The sequence below is a fragment of the Oryctolagus cuniculus genome, chromosome 15 (genome assembly GCF_051225735.1).
Source record: "Oryctolagus cuniculus isolate XC-2025 breed Fujian yellow rabbit chromosome 15, ASM5122573v1, whole genome shotgun sequence".
NCBI classification, from domain to species: Eukaryota; Metazoa; Chordata; class Mammalia; order Lagomorpha; family Leporidae; genus Oryctolagus; species Oryctolagus cuniculus.
Window position 1 is genome coordinate 80,090,918 of NC_142881.1, and position 20,020 is coordinate 80,110,937.

General features: G+C 44.1%; 1 long non-coding RNA gene across 4 annotated transcripts in view; it reads left to right on the forward strand.

Annotated features, from left to right (window-relative positions):
* Nucleotides 1–20,020, forward strand: part of LOC127486125 (uncharacterized) — a 149,134-nt gene that overhangs the window by 124,477 nt on the left and 4,637 nt on the right. For all 4 annotated transcript variants that reach the window (XR_016221062.1, XR_016221061.1, XR_016221057.1 and 1 more), the window contains 2 exons: nucleotides 130–307; nucleotides 3,807–3,859. This is a non-coding gene — a long non-coding RNA (uncharacterized LOC127486125). The remainder of the gene's footprint in view (nucleotides 1–129; nucleotides 308–3,806; nucleotides 3,860–20,020) is intronic.

Consider the following 20,020-nt stretch of genomic DNA (forward strand, 5'->3'; position numbering starts at 1 on the left):
CTAAACTAATGACTTCTAACATTTTAATAATTTAATAATAAAATTATTAAATGAGATTTAATAATTTAAAAAATTTTCTTCATGGATTACAATAGCAGTAACCCATTTTTGACCTTTATGTGTTTTTAGTGTGGGGAATGGATGAAGAGTTTGAACAGGCTGAGTTTGAAATACTGGATCTAGGATTCCTTACAGAGTGTGTGACTGGCCAGAGGTCCTGACACCTTTAAGACTCAAGTGGAAACACAGCATCTACTATCTATGGAAGATTTCTTGTGAAGATGAAATAATACTGGTTATGACACAGGTCAGTGTCCCAATCATGCATCCCATGCTTGCTCCCCACCCTGTCTCCTGCCTTCATTAGCAGCTTCACTTTCCACAGAGGACCCTCCAACTCTCTCTGTGGAACCGGAAAAGGAAGGCTGCAAACACTTGGTAATTAGATCATAGTATTTCTGATTTGAGTAAAAGATATGTACACATACATACACACACATATGTATAAGCCTGTATATATACTTATAAAAGGTATATATATGTTCATTCTTGTGAGGTGATTGCTCTTGTCCCCAAGCTGGGTACAATACAGCATGAGTTAACCAGGTGTTTGGTATCCCCAGCACCAGACAACCCTGTGAAGTCAGCCAGGGGCCATATGCCCTTTGCATTTCTCTGTGGAGAGGACATGCAGTAGATGAGGGGACCCAGAGCACCCACGGATCCTTGTATTAGGGACTCTTGTGTCCCTAGCTGCTCAGCCTCCAAATGACCCATCCTTTATATTAACAATACCATGTAGGGCAGCCTAGAACACGTTTGATCCCTAGGTCCCTGTCCTTTAGAGGCTGGTGGTGACATGAAGGACAAGCTGTCCCCTGTAAAGGAGGGGGCTTTACAGAAACAGCCCTGTTCTCACACGGAGCAGAGTTCCTTTAAGATAATTTCTTACAAGTATAATTACCCTTTTAAGTTTGGGCAGCTTTAAGGCTTTTAATAAATATACACTATTTTACCCTCATAATGATTTCAGAAATTTACACTCTGTTTTCATGTGTTTTTTACCAAAATTAGGAAAAAGTACATAGCTAAATTCCACTATTATGATTCTAAAATTAATATATGCATGCTTACTGAAAGAGCACCCAATTTTTTAAAAAATCCAGTGCATTTTTCTACAAAATGAGCTCTGCATCATTATTTTTAATGCAAGCTAGCATTCCATGGTATCATAGTGTTTGATGTAGTCAAGTATTTATTAATTTGGTTAGATATATTATTTTGTTATTTGCTAAATTTTACAGTGAGTCTTGAAAATATATCTTCATAAATTTGTTCAATTATACCGTCAGTATAAATTTTAGAAATGAACTTGCAGAGTTAAAGGATAGTCAAGGGGCTGGTGTTGTGACGCAGTGCGGTAAGCCACTACTGGCATCACACACTGGAATGCTGGATTGAGTCCTGGCTACTCTGCCTCATCCAGCTTCCTGCTAATGCGCCAAGGGAGGCATCAGAAGAAGGCAAAGATGGCCTAGGTGTTTGGGCCCCCCACCAGCCATGTGAGAGATCTGCATAGAGTTCCTGTCTCCTGATATAGCCTGGCACACACTTCGCTTCTGTGGCCATTTGAGGAGTGAACCAGTGGATACAAGATCTCCCTCTCTCTCTCTCTCTCTCTCTCTCTCTGCCTTTCAAATAATTTTTTAAAAAAATAATCTTTAAAGAATAAAAGTAGGCCGGCGCCGCAGCTCACTAGGCTAATCCTCTGCCTGTGGTGCTGATACCCCGTGTTCTAGTCCCAGTCGGGGCGCTGGATTCTGTCTCGGTTGCTCCTCTTCCAGTCCAGCTCTCTGCTGTGGCCCGGGAGTGCAGTGGAGGATGGCCCAAGTCCTTGCGCCCTGCACCCACATGGGCTTCTGGCTTTGGATTGGTGCAGTGTGCCGGCCGTAGCAGCCATTTGGGGGGTGAACCAACGGAAGGAAGACATTTCTCTCTCTCTCTCTCTAATTGCCTGTCAAAACAAACAAAAATAATAAAAATAAAGGATAGGCAGTCTTAGAACTTTCTGTTTTAAATCTACTCATTATCAGATCACTCCTAAAAAGGTTATGCTAACTTTGCCTCCCGCTAGGAGTAACCGATTCTGAATGACATTGATGACATTGATTATTGTTATTTTTAGCTTTGCTTTTTTTTGGATCAAAAGGTACAATGTTTAACAACATTTAACTATTTATATTGCTATTTTTTCTAAATTGTATTTCTTAATTTGCTGATAACTTTGATATGTTTTGTTTATAAGCCATTGACATTGGTCTCCTAGGGGATTTCCTATATTTTTTTCTTCTTTTTTAACTGAGATTCTGTTTGGTTTGCTGTGTATACTATTAATATTGCATTAATAATTATATATAAGCAATTTAATAGCACATATTAGTTATTGCTATGTATTAGATTATTTTTCATATGTATTTTAATTTCACGAGTTTTTCATGTGACTCTTACCTGTCCTTTACATGCCAAGCTCAGAATGTTCTTATCCCTAGATTACAGTTTTTCAAGTTATCTTAAAATTGTATTTCCATTATTTGAATCTTGAATTTCTCTGGAATCATTTAGATGGAAGCTAGAGATCAGAACCTAATTTTGGGGGGCATTTAATTGAGTAATTTTATTGAAATAAAGGTGTGTCTGTTTACACTGAAAAAAAAAAGTTCTCGTTGGCACTTTGCTGGGGACAGCACCTTTGAAATTAAGGCCGTGGTGCTGCTACTCAAACAGGCAGATCACAGTGCCAGCCTCCTTCTCAGCACAGGCCATGAGGATGGCAGATGGGGAGTCCTCTGTGCTTTGCAGAAGCTCCCACTTGTGCTCTGGCTTCTCGATCCTCCTGGGAATGCCAACTCTACCCCTAGCTCTTCAAATCTGGAGGGACAGTTTCTTCATTCAACAGTTATTGAGGTTCTGACTGACTCTTTAGTGTTAAAAAGGAGTATCTCAGGTGCCCTGCCCTGAGATAGTTTACCACGGAGAAGGTATCATCTCCACCAGCTCACATCCCAGTGCAGGCAATAGGTATATGACAGCACTGACTGGCACTCATCATCAGGGCCAAACTGTAATAGCTGCACACAACTGTGGGGTGCATCAGTACAAACCCCCCAAAACAGGGAAGGAAGAAACTGTGTGATAAATGGAACATTCTTCCATTGGATGAATCTAGGTCTGCAGTGGAGACATGCTGAAAATGAGGGCGATCAGCAGGGCAGCATCGTGCAGAAGCACTCCGTAATTCCCTAGCTCCTTCGGTCCCTTCACTACAGTGAAGATATCATTCAGGAACACAAAAATACAGCGTCCAGATGAAAGGCACCATCAGAGCCTCTCTGTGGCCCCGCCTCCACCCCCATTGTGTTGAATGGTTAATCAGAATCCAGTTTCATTTTGTCCAAATTTAGCCAGTTTTCCTGTCACCAATTATAATAAATAATACATTGTTTATACATATGAGATTTGCCTGTATCGTAGACTACGTTTCATTTTGTCTGCTTTAGAAATCTGAGCTCATGTTCTTTGCCCCATTTTCAGTGTGTGCACCCTGATTACTTGGGTTAAATCATTGAGGCTTTTAATGTGGCCTGAAATATGTGCTCTTTCATTACTCTTTGTGAACATTTCTTCTATTTTCATACAAATAAATGTGATTCCAGTACAAATCAATATCCCCATTTTAATGTTGTTGATGAATTTATAGATTAATGTAGGAGAAAATGACATTTTTGCAATTGTGTCTTTCCTTCCAGGAACATGTGAGGTCCTAATATTACATTCGTTAGACATGTGTCATTTCTTTCAGGTAAGTCTTGTTAAATTTATATTAGGCCATGCTATTTGTTGCATAATATCAAAATAACTTTATTCTTAATAGCACCAGTTTGTATTGATATAAAAGCTTTTTCTTTTGTAAAGATTACTTTTGTAACCTAAAATGATCCTTAATTGTTGTCATACATTTTAACATGCTATTTTTAATTTTTATTTCTTTTTTAAATTAAAAAAATGTTAAGGTAAACACATTTCATGTATTTCATGGATACAGATTTAGGAACACAGTGGTACTTCCCACGCATGCTCCCACCCTTCTTCCTCCTTCTTTTCTTATTTCCTCTCTTAATTTTTATAATGATTTATTTTCGATAAGTGAATAGTTCAACAAAAATACGAATTACACAAACACTGTTCCTCAACAGTAGAGACAAGGGATGTAAACAATTATCGAATCTTAAAATGTCAGTTTCACTGCTACACATTACATTTTTGGTACACAAATGTACACAGATCTGGTAAAATACGATATTTGTCCTTTTGGGACTGGCTTATTTCACTAAGTATAATGGTTTCCAGTTGCATCCACTTTGTTACAAAAGGCAGGATATCATCCTTTTTATGGCTGAGTAGTATTTCCTAGTGTATATGTACGACAGTTTCTTTATCCAGTCATCAGTTGATAGACATCTGGGTTAATTCCTAGTAAGCAATCATACTTGCAAATCATGATAATTTGGGTCATTTTAGCTTCTAATTATACATTTTTCCCCTTTGAGGCATTAGCTAGAGGTTCTAGGACAAAAAAACATTCTGGTGATGTTAGGGTTCCTTTTTCCTTCTTGATTTATTAGCATGCTTCAAAATATGAACAATATTTTCTATGGATTCTGATTTTCTTCAATGACATTTAACTTTTACTTTCCCAGAATCTACTAAGAGATTCATGCATTTTTCTTCCTCTTATGTGATGAGTTAAATAATGTATATTTCTATTAAATTATTGTTGAATTTCCAGATAAAGTCTTTATTATTTTTTGACTCTGTTTTATATTATGCCACAGGATTCAATTTTATCAGACTTGGTTTATGATGTTACAATTTACAGCCATTTCAACATTTTACTCCTCCTCTTCTTTCTCCTCCTCCTCATGCATGAATAAGCATGATCAGACATAAGCTGAATGCATAAAATATCTTAAAATGTACTTACATAATTTTTACCTTTAACATTATTCTTAAGGTATGTGTCATTATTTTACTTCAGGAAAATGATTTAGAACAGTTAAGTGTCCGAGTCATAAAATATTTCTTTGCAATAGAGCAAGAATTTTAATGTAGTTCCAATTAATTTCTAAGCCTCTGATTTTAATCATTTCATGTATCCTTTATTTTTAGTGGAAAGATCGGTACATAGATTATTTCTGAGAGTTCTCTTTGTCAAATTTTATTTTCAGGGGTTGGGCTCATCTAGTAAAACAAGTTGAAATGCTTTCAGTCTTTTGAAATGTTATTAAATATTTTAAATATTAAATTAAAAATATCCCCTCTATCTGAAAATATGTTTATTGTTCCAGAAGAGTGTATTTTCATTTTTCCTGTATCAAACTTGCTTGATTTTACACATTTTATTGGCTTTGTAAAAGAAAAAGTACTCTATATATCAGTTAGGATGTTTTTCTCAGTTTGATTTGGTTTAAGAATTATGTCTTAGCTTCTTGGATTACATACCCATTTCATTAACTCTCTAAAATGATCATGAGACCAAACAAAGCTCGTGTTTTTATCCTTCTTCCAATGTCCTACTGAAAAGACCCTACTCTTGTAATAGGGATAAATGCACACAGTCAATAAAGCACAAAATATGTAAGAAATTCAGTGATCAAGGGAGCATGTGACAGTAGGGAAGGGTTGGTGAGTAGGAAGGAAAGCCCTCTAGGAGTTTAGGGGAAGGATTCTACCCTACCTCACACACATGAACATGGACTACAGAGCAAATCCATTAAACCATGACATAAATGTTCTCACGTGTGTCTCTTAGTACCACAAGATCTTTGACAATTCATTTGTCCAGCGAACAGTATAAACAATGAGAAAAGTGAACTCAAGAAAACAGAAATTGAAAAAAATACATTAGTAAATTTTAAAGATTAAAAATATTTGAGAACAACAACAAAAATCCCACCGATAAAACAGTGATCACTAAACTAAATTAAAATTTCAGCAGAAGTAGTGGGTATTACATAACCAAACCAAACAAGAAACAAAACACAAAGGATAGAACTACATATCTAGCCTAATGTTTTGTTACTCCTATGCCAAATATCCTCATTCCTCTCCCCACAGGCCCTCTGCAGATTACTTATGTAACTTGATAATACTTTGCCTGTCTGACGAATGCCTCTCTGTCACAGACAGGCACTTGATGTACTTTGGTCAGCAAAAAGTGAGTGAGTGGACTTAATGAGTATGATGCTGAACCGGGACTTTGACCACCTGTTGGGCCCCACTCTCTTCTCTTTGCTTCTCTCTGAAGACAGCCATGGAAAACCATATGGGGCTGCTCATTCAGCCCAGGGCCTATCTACAAGTAACCTGGGGCAGCTGATGCCCACATAGCACAAGGGAAATAGAATCCTTTCTTATTAGAAGCACTGAAATGTCAGGATTGTTTGTTATCACAATGTTTGGTAGTCAGCTGGCTGATTCCACAAGCTTGAGTAATTATCCCAAATTCGGGGGGGAAGCATAAGAATGAGTGAATATGAATTTTAAAGATAAAACTTGAAAGACAGGTGGGATAAGAATCCAGAACACATGGGGAAGGAGTTCAAAAGCATATTGTGATTAAATTGGAAGCACAAGAAGGGCATGAGTCGATCAGGGAATGATTACATTCTATAGAACAGTAAATATTTCTGTTGTGAAATGTGTCACTATTGTTCCCTTATTTTTTATTCAATGCAACTTTGCAGATTTCTTCTTTCAATTCCAGGACATTTTTCCTGATTACCTCTGATCCTCAAGTGTGTAGAACAATGAGTGATACCAAGTTAGTTCTTTTTGAAGCATCTAAAGGAAAATGACTATTTTTCATGATAATTCATCTTCTTTCTGTCTTATTGGTCCCTTGTTCCTGGCAGAAAACCAAAGGCCCCTGCTCTGTCCTGAATGTGCACACCCCCTACACACAAGTTCCCCTCATGGTTCCCATGTTGGAAGTTAATTGCCGATGTTGTAGTGTGAAGAGGTGGGCCCTTAGGGTGTGGTTAAGTCCTGACAGTGAGGCCCTCACAGATGATGGACTGCCGGGGTGGAGGGAGTGGGTGCTGCCTTTCCCTCCGCTGAGGGCACAGCAGTGAGGCATCATCCTGCAAGCCCGCGGCAGCCCTCACTGGACACACCAAACCTGTGCTGCCCTCACAGGTGCTCCCCACGCTCCAGCACTGGGAGGAGTGAATTTCTATTTTTTGTGAATCACCTACCCTCAGGCATTTTGTTAGACCATTGCAAGCAGACGAAGCTGTTTTATCCTTGGTTTTCTGAGTTGGAAGGGGTACGGGAAGCTAGCTTCAGAGCCTTCACTTTCTCCAGAGAAACAGGCAGGTTCTCTCTTTTTTTTTTTTTTTTCGACAGGCAGAGTTAGACAGTGAGAGAGAGAGACAGAGACAGAGAGAAAGGTCTTCCCTTTGCTGTTGGTTCACCCTTCAATGGCCGGCACAACTGGCGCGCTGTGTCCAGTGCACCACTGCTGATCTGAAAGCCAGGAGCCAGCTGCTTCTGGTTTCCCATGGGATGCAGGGCCCAAACACTTGGGCCATCCTCCACTGCACTCTCGGGCCACAGCAGAGAGCTGGCCTGGAAGAGGGGCAACTGGGACAGAATCCAGTGCCCCGACTTGGACTAGAACCTGGTGTGTCAGTGCCGCAAGGCAGAGGATTAGCCTATTGAGCCACGTCACCGGATGAAACAGGCAGGCTCATCTTCACTCCCTGCTTCCTAGGCTGGAAAAGGGAAAGCTCATCCAGTGAACTGTGGTTGAGAAATCAGTTCTTTTGCTTTCTGTAGATCTGTTGTAATACATATTTAAAAACTAGTTATTTAAAAGTAAAATCCAAGGCATACTGGAGTTCTTGTTTCTCTTATTTCAAAGTGTAGCATGGTCTGTGCTGTGGTGTAGCAGCACCTCCTGCAGTGCCAGCATCCCACATGGGTACCAGTTTGAGTCCTGGCTGCTCCACTTCCAATTGATTTCCCTGTTAACATGCCTGGGAAAGCAGCAAAAGATGCCCCAAGTGCTTGGACCCCTGCCACCCACGTGGGAGACCTGGATGAAGCTCCTGGGTCCTGGCTTCCGACTGCCCCAGCTCCGGCCTTTGCAGCCATTTGGGGAATGAACAAGTGGATGGAAGACCCCCCTCTCTCTCTGCCTCTCTGTCTGACTCTGCCCTTCAAGTAAATAAATAAATCTTAAAAAAAGACAATGCATCATATACCATCATCTCTCAGTTGATAAGGAAAAAAAGAGCACTTGAGTTTTAAGATAAAAACACATTTTCTCCTAAGTAGCAAACATATGAGGGCACTTCAAAAACTTCATGCAGGGGCCCGCACTGTGGTGTATTGGGCTAAGCCTCTGCCTGCTGTGCCAGCATTCCATATGGGTGCCCATTCATGTCCCAGCTGTTCCTCTTCTGATACAGCTCTCTGCTGATAGCCTGGGAAAGCAGTGGAAGACAGCCTAAATGCTTGAGTGATCAGAAATCTGTGAGTGATCAGAGCCTATCACTCCAGGCCTCTGCCTCACAGGCAACAGTTGATGATTTGGGGAGAGAGAGCTGCAACAGTGAAATGACAGTGAAATTGCAGACAACGCAGCAATGCCTGGTCAGCCACCCCCCAAATACCTGTAGGATGAACACAGATGACCTCGAGGTAATAACCCACATGAGGTCATCCCATCCGCACTCAGTGAGAATTCGCATGTTTGCGGCAGTCCTCAGGCACCCCAGGCTCTCAGGGCAGCCACTAGACCCCATCCCACCTGCATGTTTGCTGTTAATTTAGGAGCAGATGCAGAATTCAGACCCTGGATTCCAACACCTGTAGAAAGTCTTCTGCTAACCAAGGGCCTAGGATATGCTTGTGTCTTTCCAGAGAATGTGGGACAGCCCATTTGGGTCCCAGCCAGAAACATCAAGCCTGCAACTGACAGTCAACCAGAACCAGCTGAACAAGACTGAGAGCCCGCCTTGTTAGGGGACGCACCTCCCCAATCATCCTACCCTGAGGAACTGCCCATAGCCACATCCATTACTGCTTTGTACCCCACTAGCTCTGGTCAGCCACTCAAATGGCACACAGCCTGCATGTGGTCATGCCATTCCTGATTACCACTGTTCCTCATTCCTACCCCTTCTGAGCAAGCACTCCTGTGGTCTCCCATTTTGAGCGCTGGTTAGTCAACGACGGGTAAGATCCCCTGGGGGACAACCTAAGACAGGCACAGCTGCGTATGGAGACCACATGGAAACGGGGTCAACAATGGCATGGCCAAGAATCATGCCTCCCGTTGCTCAAAAATAAACGAAAAGGGGGAAATGTAGTGCAATGAGAAGGTGAGAAGGTCATGCCAAGATGGCCGCTGGCAAGTGAGTGTCAGTTACTCAGGAATGGCTTTGAAATCCACCTGGCAAGGGAGCCTGCCTGGTAACAGGCTGTGATTGGATGGCTTTGGAAACCACATGGCAACAGAGCCTGCCTGGCAACAAGCTGTGATTGGATGGTTTCAGATACTGCCTGGCAACAGGTTGTGATTGGTTAGGGCATAAACCACCCCTTGACTGGATTGGCTGCCTTGGCTATTTAAGCTGCTGTACCAACTGAAATAAATGAGTCTGCGGGCTGCTCACCTCTGGCCTGCTTTCACCCAACTCCGGGGGTCTGTGTGGTGACTCCATATCTCTTGCCCCCACCACACTCCTCCTCTCAGAACGAATCCATAGCAACACCTTCCTACTGTTTACATGTCTCAGTTGGACATCGCTGTGCTTGAAATCAGACTCCTCCTTGATAAGGTGTTAAATGGAAGAATCTATGAGAAGAAAACTGAGAAGAAATTTGGGGAAATATCTAGCAAGCTAATGCTCTGGTTTTATTTTACTTTGTAAGATTTATTTTCTTTATTTGAAAGAGTGCAATGGAGATCGGGAGAGCCAGAGAAAGAGATCTTCCATCCACTGATTCACTCCCTAAATGGCTACAATGGCAGGGGCTATACCAGGCCAGAGCCAGGAACCCAGAAACAGAGCTTCATCTGGGTCTGACATCACAGCAGGTACCCAAACACTTGGGCCATCTCCTACTGCCTTCCCAGGGGCATTAGTCAGATGCTGGATTGGAAGTGGAGCAGCTGGGTCATGAACTGGCACTCTGATATGGGATGCCCATGTCGCAAGTGGTGGCTTATCCCATTATACCATAATGCCAGCCCTCAACTAATGCTCTGTTAAGGGCAAGGTGTTCCTTTCTGAAAATAAATTGAACTTTGATTTGATGTAGGATATATGATATTGAAATCTGAGGAATGGTCTCCAAAGATGATCAGGCCCTAATAGTTGGAACCTGTGAAGGCAGTCTTACATGGAAGAGGGAAATTCACACATGTGATTGAATTAAGGGTCTGGTGTTGGGAAGATTGTCCTGGATGTTCCTGGTGGGTCTTTGGAAGAGAAAGGTGGAAGGAAACTCTACAATAGAGGAGGAGAAAACAATGCCATGCTAGAAGCAGAGATTGGAGTGGTGCATTTTGAAGGTGGAAGTTAGGGCCCAAACCAAGAAATATATGTGACCCTTAGGAGGAGCAGCAAAAGGCATTAGGGAGCGTGTAGCCTCACCAGCACCTTGACTTCAATCCAGTGAGACTCAGTTCAGACCTCTGGTCTCTAGAACTGTAAGATAATACATTGCTGCTGCATTAAGCTACCAAATATATGCTGATTTCTTACAGCAGCCTTAGGAAGCTAATACTGATAGTACCTGGCAAAATTGTTGTAGTTTCTGAATTGCCCTACATATTGGAAGACTGCTCTGAAAAAAAATCCACAAAATTTTGTTCAATGTGCAACATTTGGTTTATTAGATTTTTATTTATTTATTTATTTTTTTGAGAGGCACATAGAAAAAGAGAAATCTTCCATCAGCTGGTTGACTCCCTAAATGTCCACAAGGTGCTGAGCAAGGGTTAAAGTCAGGAGCCAAGAACTCAATCCTGGTTCCCCATGGGTGGCAGGATATACAATTATTTAAGCCATCACTACTGCTTCCCAGGGTCTCTATTTACAGGAAGCTGGAGTCAGGCGCTGGGGCCTGGGAATCCACCACAGGTATGTGATTGGAACCCCAGGTATGCTTACCCCTAGCCAAACACCCACCCCCAGTGAGTTTCTGTAGACCTAAATGTGCCCTAGGCACTATTCATTTGTGGAAATTATTTGGAATGAAGACTAGGAATGAAACCTTTCAGTTTTTTAAGGATTGAACTGTGGCCGCCTCGAGGTTGTTGATCTTTTAAACTGGGGTGGCTGTGAATGCAACCTTATTTGTGGTGGGGTCTGGTTAGATGATATAATTAAGATAATGCCAGAGTGGTCTCTAATCCAACTGGACTGGCATCTTTAGAAAAGGGGGATTTTTGGATATGGAGGCAGACACATACAGGGGAGGATGAGACAAAGACACAGGATGACACGGTCTGCAGATGGGGAGCACCTGAGGCTGCCCGAGCTAGGAGAGGGGCAAAGAACAAGTTCCCCTCACAGCTCTCCAGGAACCAGCCCTGCAGACACCTTGCTCTCCACCTCTGAGCCTCCAGAGCTGGGATAGTGCACATTACACCCCTGATGCTCCAGCCCGTGGTCTGTGGGACTTTGTTTGGGGAACCCTAGGAAATGAGTACACAGCTATCACCAAGGTTTTGGGCATTGCTGCTTTTTTTTTTTTTTTTAAACAAAACTGTCCCATGTGCTACTGCATTCTCATGCCCTCTCATTCATTACTCCTATAGGCTACAGTCAAGCCTTCCCACTAGGAGTTGTTTTAATCAGGTTTTGTTTTATTTTTTTGAGTTTACATTTAAATTTTAAGTGAATGAATTTCTAGGTAGCTAATTCTATGTTTACATTGGCAAGCTGCCTTACTAACAAATCTGAATAACTCTCTGTCCCTTGCTATGCTTCTATCTTTTATTCTTTCTCAGCTACAATCATAAAGCCCACATTTCATGGAACATGGCGTGGACAGGATTGCTAAATGGATTGGGATGGTCTTGAGTTTCCAGGACCCAAGGAGAGCAGAGTTCTGCAGATAATCTGGAGATCAGGAAAGACTGGGTAGGGAGTGGGAAAGTTCTTCACCCCACCCCCAGTTCCCATTCATCTGTAAATGAGTCCAGAGGCCAGAACCAAAGTGTGCTTTTCCACTTTAAGTGGCTGAGGGCTCCCTGAGGGTTAATGCTCTTTCTGTGCTTAAGCATAACAATGCAAACCAAAGATCTCACTCCTTGGAGGTCTTGAATAGAGCTGCTTGCAGAGTAGCTGAAGGGATGCAGACATCCCCAGGGTTCCTGATAGGGCCTTCTCTCTGGGTTATGCATCTTGAGTCTGTTCACATGCCCTTTTCTCATCAGACACCTACCTTCTAGGGAACTGGGCAGGGCAAGAGAGTGGGTATGAAAGCACAGTGCTCAGATCTGTTTCCTCCCTGTGCAGTGTTGAATGGAGTCAGGTCCCAGGACCACCAGTCAGGGCAAGGCTACCTGCAAGGGCTGGCTTTCCTTTAGTCCTAGGCTTGGAGAGTTTATTTCTGACATGGGAGCTGGTGAGATGATCATGGATGCAGTGGAGCTGAGCTAGCGTGTGAAGGAGAGGTGCGTCTTAATTTGGTTTCTCTGACTTGGAGAATTTGTAGATCAGAATATTGTAAAGTTATTGGCACCAGTTTTAGTCACACCTATTGCTGAGAAGTGACATTTGGGTAGTTTTGTAAGGTGTCCAGCGCGTAACAAATCTTCCCAGGCAGACGAATCAATTAATTCACAGGCTTTTATTGGGTTTCCGCTCCCAGGCGAGGTTCCCCAGCCCCAACAGAGCAACAGAGCCGGGGGCCGGGGAAGTCACGTGTCAGAGATTGGGAGAGCTCCTTTTATAGATTCAGGGCATGGGGGTTAAAGGTTGAGGCAGGTCTGATCCTCATTGGTGGACCTTTAGGCACCAGCAGTGACCTTGACAAGGACTTTCTTCCCAGCAAGTACAGGTAGGAACTTTCCATTCCTGGAAGTATAGGCCTTCCTTCCATGCGGATCCCAAAGCTACCAAGTTTCAAGACTAATTTGATGGGAATTTAGAACAGAGAAATAGTCACATCATCTTGCGAATTCTACCACTGCTCAGAAGTCAGAAAATCATAATAGCTAATCATTTTCTAAGAGTTGACTGTGTGCAGATCCTATTCTATGCATTTTTTCCTGCAATAATTCATTTAACCCACAGAAGAACCTTTTATGGTGAGAAATAGAGTGGAAGGTTCGAGTAATCACTGAGCCAGCACATCAGAAGCAAACATGTTTTAACAACTTGGCAAATAGGAAAATGATGTTCACTTAGCTTTAAATGCTGGGAACTGGTTTAGAATATGTTTGGAATATGCTGAGAAAGAAGCCTGCAGGCTCCCTAGAAGTTGCTTCAGGACCTGAAACACTGTTACATGTTTCCCACACCTAGAACTCTGAGTGTGTGTGTGTGTGTGTGTGTGTGTGTGTGTTTGAATCTATTCATGATTAGTATTATAACAAGTTTGCTTTTCTGTTTATGTTTTTTATATTGAACCTCTTTGTGTCAGTAGGATGATTGGTTGATTGATTAGTTCATTATTTGTTGATTGAACACACCTGCTGTGTACCAGACCCTGGGTTAGGCACTGAGGACACACAGAGAACCATGTTCTTTGCACTAAAAATATTTATGATCTAGCTCAATTTTGACTGTGCCTGCTACAATATTGAGGCAAAAACCAACATTTAAATTACCCAGAAAAAAACTAAAAAGCAAAGGTGGGACTAAAGGGGAAACAGAATCTTTTAGGTGAAGGGACTCCCTAAACCCCAGAAATTAGGGGTAGGTTTTGCATCCCAGTGGGTTAAGCCACCACTGGGGATGCCCACATCCTATATCAGAGTGCCAGTGGAAGTCCAGGCTACTACACCTCTAATCTAGTTCCCTAATAATCCTTGGGAAGCAGTAGATGATAGCCCAAGTAACATGGGTCTCTGCCACCCAAGTGGGAGATCTGGATGGAATTCCTGGATCCTGGCTTCAGCCTGGCTTAGCACTGGCTGTTGTAGCCATTTAAAGAGTGAACCAGCAGATGGAAGATCTCTCTCTCTCTCTCTCTCCACCCCCACCCTCTCTTTCTGGTATTCTGCCTTTCAAACAAACAAATACTACAAAACAAACCCAGAATTCAGGACAAGGGGCTAACCTTGGTCTGTGCCAGTCTCAACTGTTCTTTCTTCTATTTCCTTCTCCCTCTTCAGCAGAACAAAGAAGTGCCTATAGCCCCCAGTTAGCCTGGCTGGAGGAATCCCCTAAAATCATGCTGTGGGGAGCAGAGGCTGTGCCTGTCCATTGGTCACAGACTTCATCCTCAGCTGTAACCATTTGTTTGCATGAATGCAGTGGGGAGATTTGTCTTTGTATTTTTTTAATTTTTAAAAAGCATTTTTGTCTCCGTCCTCCACTGAAATAAAAAGGTCAACCAAGGATCATGAACAAATCATGCCTGGAGTGGTGGAGAGAAAGCAAAGGGAGAGGCAGTGCTTTGTCTGTGGATCAGCCTGTTTAGGACAGAGCTAAAAAACATTTTGTTTCAAGCCAAGTTTAGAGCATTTGTCAATAAAACCAGGCTTGGAAAGGGCAGAAATCAGCCCTGCTTGTCACAAAGTCCCCCATGGGTAAGAATCCATGCCTAGCAGAGGGGCTTGCAGATGGCAGTGGTCTTCATCCTAATAATAGTCCTGCTCTGGCCACCTGGAGCTGGGCCTCAGCAGACCCAGTGGTGAGGACTTAAATACAAGGTATGGCCCCAGGATGCTGCAGTACGTGAGTGAGGAGTGCACAAGGACAGGAGGGAGTTGATGTAGGATTCGTTGGTGAGCAGGCTGCTTTCACGGGCAAGTGGGGTAGTCAGAGTTTCCCAGAAAGTGCATGGAAACTTTCACATTAGTTTTCTTAGGGATGTGGGGAGCTCACAGCTGGGCAGTGCCAGGAATTTGTAGTTCAATAGTTCAGTTCTCAGAGTGGTTGGGAACATTGGTTATGGTGAGATCAGAATCTTTGCATACAGATATGCTTGCTGGAACCTTCAAACATAGAGCAAGTGAACTTCACGATGCAGCAGCCTCCCTTGCTTATGGAGAGCCTGGACTGTGTTTAGGCCCTGACAATGCTCTGCAGGGCTAAGCAAGGCCCTTGCAGCTCAAGGATGGAGGACAGGAGCAGCAAAAATAGAATGTTCCCTTCAGCCATTAGGGAACCAGATGGGAATCAAAGGGGCCTTCAGATTCTCCCAGGCTTGGGGTATATCTTTTACCTTGTGAAGTGAAATAAAAGGAAAAGACTGAAATGAACTGGGAGGAAAAAAGAGGACTCATTGGGTGTGAAGACAGTTGTGGAAGATGGAATTCTGTTCAGCTTAGCAGGTGAAGAAAGAGGTGCGATTGAGACCTGATGTGTCCAGGGCTCCGTGACTTGCGGCCTGCATGGTCTACTTGTGTAAAGATGTTGTTGAAACACTGCTTATACTGCAAGATACAACAGCACCCCTGATTGTCAAATAGCCACATCCTAGGTGGGAGGGTGTGTGCTCAATGGGGCACATGTGGGAAGCTCTTTCCCCATCCTCTCCCACACTTTTAATATTTTCCCAAATTGCTTGATGTCAACCGTGCTGTAATTTATAATCTTCTTGAAATTAGCATGTTTCACTTTGTTTTCTTTGCTCACTGTTTTGAAGACAGCCTGGTTAAATCCTTCCCACTCAAGAAATCGCTAGTCAAAATATTTTAGGAAGGAAGCACAAACATTCATTGTTTGCCTTATTAAAAATTAACGCAGGCAGATGGAGAAAGACTACGTGTGTGCTTGTCTCAGTCCTACTTGTGGTCTGTCCCTGTTCTCATCTGGCACATGAGGTCTCATTATTCTCACCCCCACAAGGTTGCAGGAATACAGGAATGAGACTGAGGTTAAAATATCTTAGGGTCACACCAGGGAAGGAAGTGGAGTCAGAGCTGGAGCTGGAGATGTTTGGGCCAGACCCATGTTGCCCCTGAAGCACTGTAATAGGGCAAGAAGAAGGTGTCTGTGTTTCTTGTGCATAACATAGTGAGAAAACTTGCCTGCTCTGAACTCCAAGCAGCACTTCCCAAAGAGAGCAGAAACTGTTTCTGCATTTCTGGATACTCTACCCTCCAGATATTTTTGAGTCTCTTGCCTATGAACTCCCTTGGATTCTTTAAGTCAGCCAGGCATCCGTGTCTGTGAGCGCTCTTTGAGTCCTTCCCCTGTGCCAGATGCTCTCTTGGGTGAGAATAACTTGCTTCCTGCCCTCTTCAAGGCCGCAATTTTGTGGGGATGTGCTCCAAAAGAATCTTCGGCAGTAGGGGAAGTCCTCTGATGAGGCCAGTGCCGTGTTCTGGGGATCCATGGGAGGGGCACCTGGTGGCCTAAATTATTCAGACACCTATGTTTGGGAGCACAGCTGTCATCCTTACCTCTAGCAGTTTTCCACTCCAGGGACAAACTGCCCTAGGAAGGGGGAAAGCCTGGTGGGAAACAAACCTTCTTTCTCTAGCCGGGGTTGGGCAAGCTGCCTCAGGTGGCTCCTCATTTAGAATAGCACAGTCTCGAAAGTGGGTCACAGCTGAGAGCCGTCAAGTGAAGCGTTTTGTAGGGAGATCAATCATGAGAAGGACAAGTGGTCCTTATGGTTTCACTGTAACCTACAACTTTTGATCAGAGGGGCGGTTCTCCATTTTATTTTTCATTATCTGAAGACAGCATTTAAAATAATGTTTAATTTTTTTTCAAAAGCAGAGTAATGGGGATAAAAATAAAAGTAAGGGGAAGGGTGGGGTAGTGGAAAGATTATCCATTCTCTGGTTCACTTCTCAAATACATGCAACCTCCAGAGCTGGGATGGGCCAAGCCAAAGCCAGGAACCAGGCACTCCATCCAGGTTTCCTACTTGGGTTGCAGGTGTTCAATTACTTAAGCTATCACCTGCCGCTTTCTAGGGTGTACATTAGCAGGAAGCTGGATCAGAGTGGGGCTTGATCTTAGGCCCTCTAATATGTGAAATGGGCATTGCAAGTAGCAGTTTAACCCTGGGTTAACCCACTGTGCCAGAATGCCAACCTCAAGGACAACATTGTTTTTAGGTGCAGTGTTACGTCAGGCATCTCAGCTCTGATTGGGCTGTAATGTGTTTCCACATTGCAGACAAAGAACCTGAAACAGCAATTTGTTGACTTACTCAAGGTCACACTGCTTACCAACGTCTCGACTGAGGGGTGGAAGAATGTGCAGGATCTCATGGGGCCAAGAGCAGGGTGAAACCTAAGACAAGCCAGAGCCCACTGAAATTGACTGCAGCTTAAACTGTATTCCCTACAAACACCAAGAAGGCACTGTGCTGCCATGGGTTGTAGTTGTTGAGCAGAGTATGATGCAGTTGTTATGAGCATAATAGCAGGATCCCTAGAGTGTGGGGAAAGGTGGCAAGAAGAGGTGGAGACTTGATCCCACAAAGTCTGCTTCCATCAGAGAGATGCAGACTCAGGCTTGCCCTTCTGCTGGGTCAGCAGGATGGGGAGTGCAGTGAAACTCAACAGGGCAAGGGGGCTTGGCCAAATATTCAGAACAGGGAGTTAATACCAGGGCACAAACTTGGGGTGTCTGGTCCTTCTGTCTGCCACAGGCCCACTAGGAATTAATCTAGCTCACCTGTTCACAGTGAGGAGTCTCTAAACAGACAGCCATGCCTGCCCAGAAATTCATTTTAATCTTTTAGATGTGAAGCACAACTTGAACTTTCCATTCTGCCATGGAAGCAGGCTGGGGCAGATTACAGGTGCCGGGCCCTGAACTGTTGTGAGGCAGAGCTCAGCATCCCCTTGCAGGCAATGACCTTGGCTGGCCACTGCTTGATGGTTGGGATCCCTTGTGGCACAGTCTCCCATGGCAGGGGCTCTCCCTCTCTCAGACCCTCTGCTTTACCAGAGCCATTGCCTCAGTGCCCCTCTGGGTTCCTCATGTTGAGCCAGGAAACACAGATTTGCAGCTGGCTGTTTTATACCCTGTCAAGCTCCCCAACAAGTCTGCTCTACATCTCTAATCAATAGGCTGAGCTGCAGCACCACTTCCCAGCTGTGGTGGACCATGGGCTGTGAAAGGCTCACTCCAGGACTTGGAGTCTGTCACTCAGGTGTAGCCACATAGACCTAAAAATCAGGGAAAGACACCGAGATACAATGAGAAACAGGGGCTGTGCGCCTGCCTGAACCCCAAGGCTCTAGTTCTCTGCCTGCTCTGCCCCTCCTGTGTGTGGACACCAGGGAGGACCCCACAGACCCTAGTCCAGGGACATGCTGGGCCTCCCGGTGGTGCAGGGAGGTCCCTGTGCCAAGCAGAGAATGTGCTCCAAGACTTCCTTGGAGAACTGGCCCCCCTGTCATTGGCTTACATTGTCTTCAGATGAAATTCCTCTCTCTAGTCGCAGCTTCTCTCCACGCTCCTCTCCTCTGTGGCAGTGAGTCCCAAATACTCACTTACCCTGTGTGTGTCCTCCAGGCCCCCCGCTGCCATTGCTCATATTGTCCTGGGCTTGGAAGGCCTACACATTGCTATTTCTTGAAATTGCTCTTCCTTCAGAGAGCAGCCTTCACAATAAAACTTTCTTCTATGCCTCCCAGGAGACCAGGAACTTATTGTCTTTCCTGCTCATAAATCTCTGCAATAAGCTTTTATTATGCCCCTTCTGAGAGTTGGCTTTCTTTTCCCTCTAGGAGTCTCTCTCCTTAGATCAAGAGCTCCTGGAGGGCAGGGGCAACACTGATTTATTCTGCGTCCTGCCCAGGGCACTCATGGTGGCGTCCCCACACAGAAGGACCCAGCAGGTGTCTCAAGGCTGCAATGATAACCTACAGTCTGTTCTTCTCAAGCAGTTTCCCAGGCTGCAGCCAGGGCATGGGGCAAGGTCACACACGCTTGGTGTGATCTCTCACTGGTTTCATGCTAGTGATCTCTCAAAACCTTCTATTTCCTCACGTGGAAGGTAGGATTATAATTACTTGATGACAGATAATGGCAGAATCTAGATGTCCGCCTACTTGATCCCAGTCCCCATATACTCCCCACTTGGAGAAAAGAGCATAGGAAGGACCTATGTACCACAGGGGAAAACCCAGGATACAGTGTGCACTTCGTTTTTTTTTTTTTTTTTTTTAAGATTTATTTATTTATTGGAAAGAGTTACAGAGAGGCAGAGGCGAGAGAGGCAAAGAGACCGAGAGGTCTTCCCTCCACTGGTTCACTCACCAAATGGCCACAAAGGCCAGAGTTGGGCCAATCCAAAGCCAGGAGCCAGGAGCCTCCTCTGGGTCTCCCTCATGAGTGCAGGGGCCCAAGGGCTTGGGCTGTCTTCTGCTGCTTTCCCAGGCCATAGCAGAGAGCTGGATCAGAAGTGGAGCAGCTGGGACTCAAACTGGCACCCATATGGGATGCTGGCACTGCAACACTCGCTATGCCACAGCGCTGGCCCCAGGAACACAGAATTTCCAGAGCTTGCTGATCAACAAGGAATTCTGCTGGTCCCTCCACTCTGTTTATATTGAGCCTCATTTGTGTGCTTTGCCCTGATGCTAACTAACCTCAATACTTTAGCCATCTATGTAGTATTCTGCTGTGTGATTATATCTGGATTTATTCAGCTCATTACTAATTAAGATGGCCCAAGCACTGGGACCATCTTCTACTGCTTTCCCAGGCTGTAGCAGAGAGCTTGATCAGAAGTGGAGCAGCTGGGACTCGAAACGGCACCCATATGGGATGTCAGCTCTGCAGGTGGCAGCTTTACC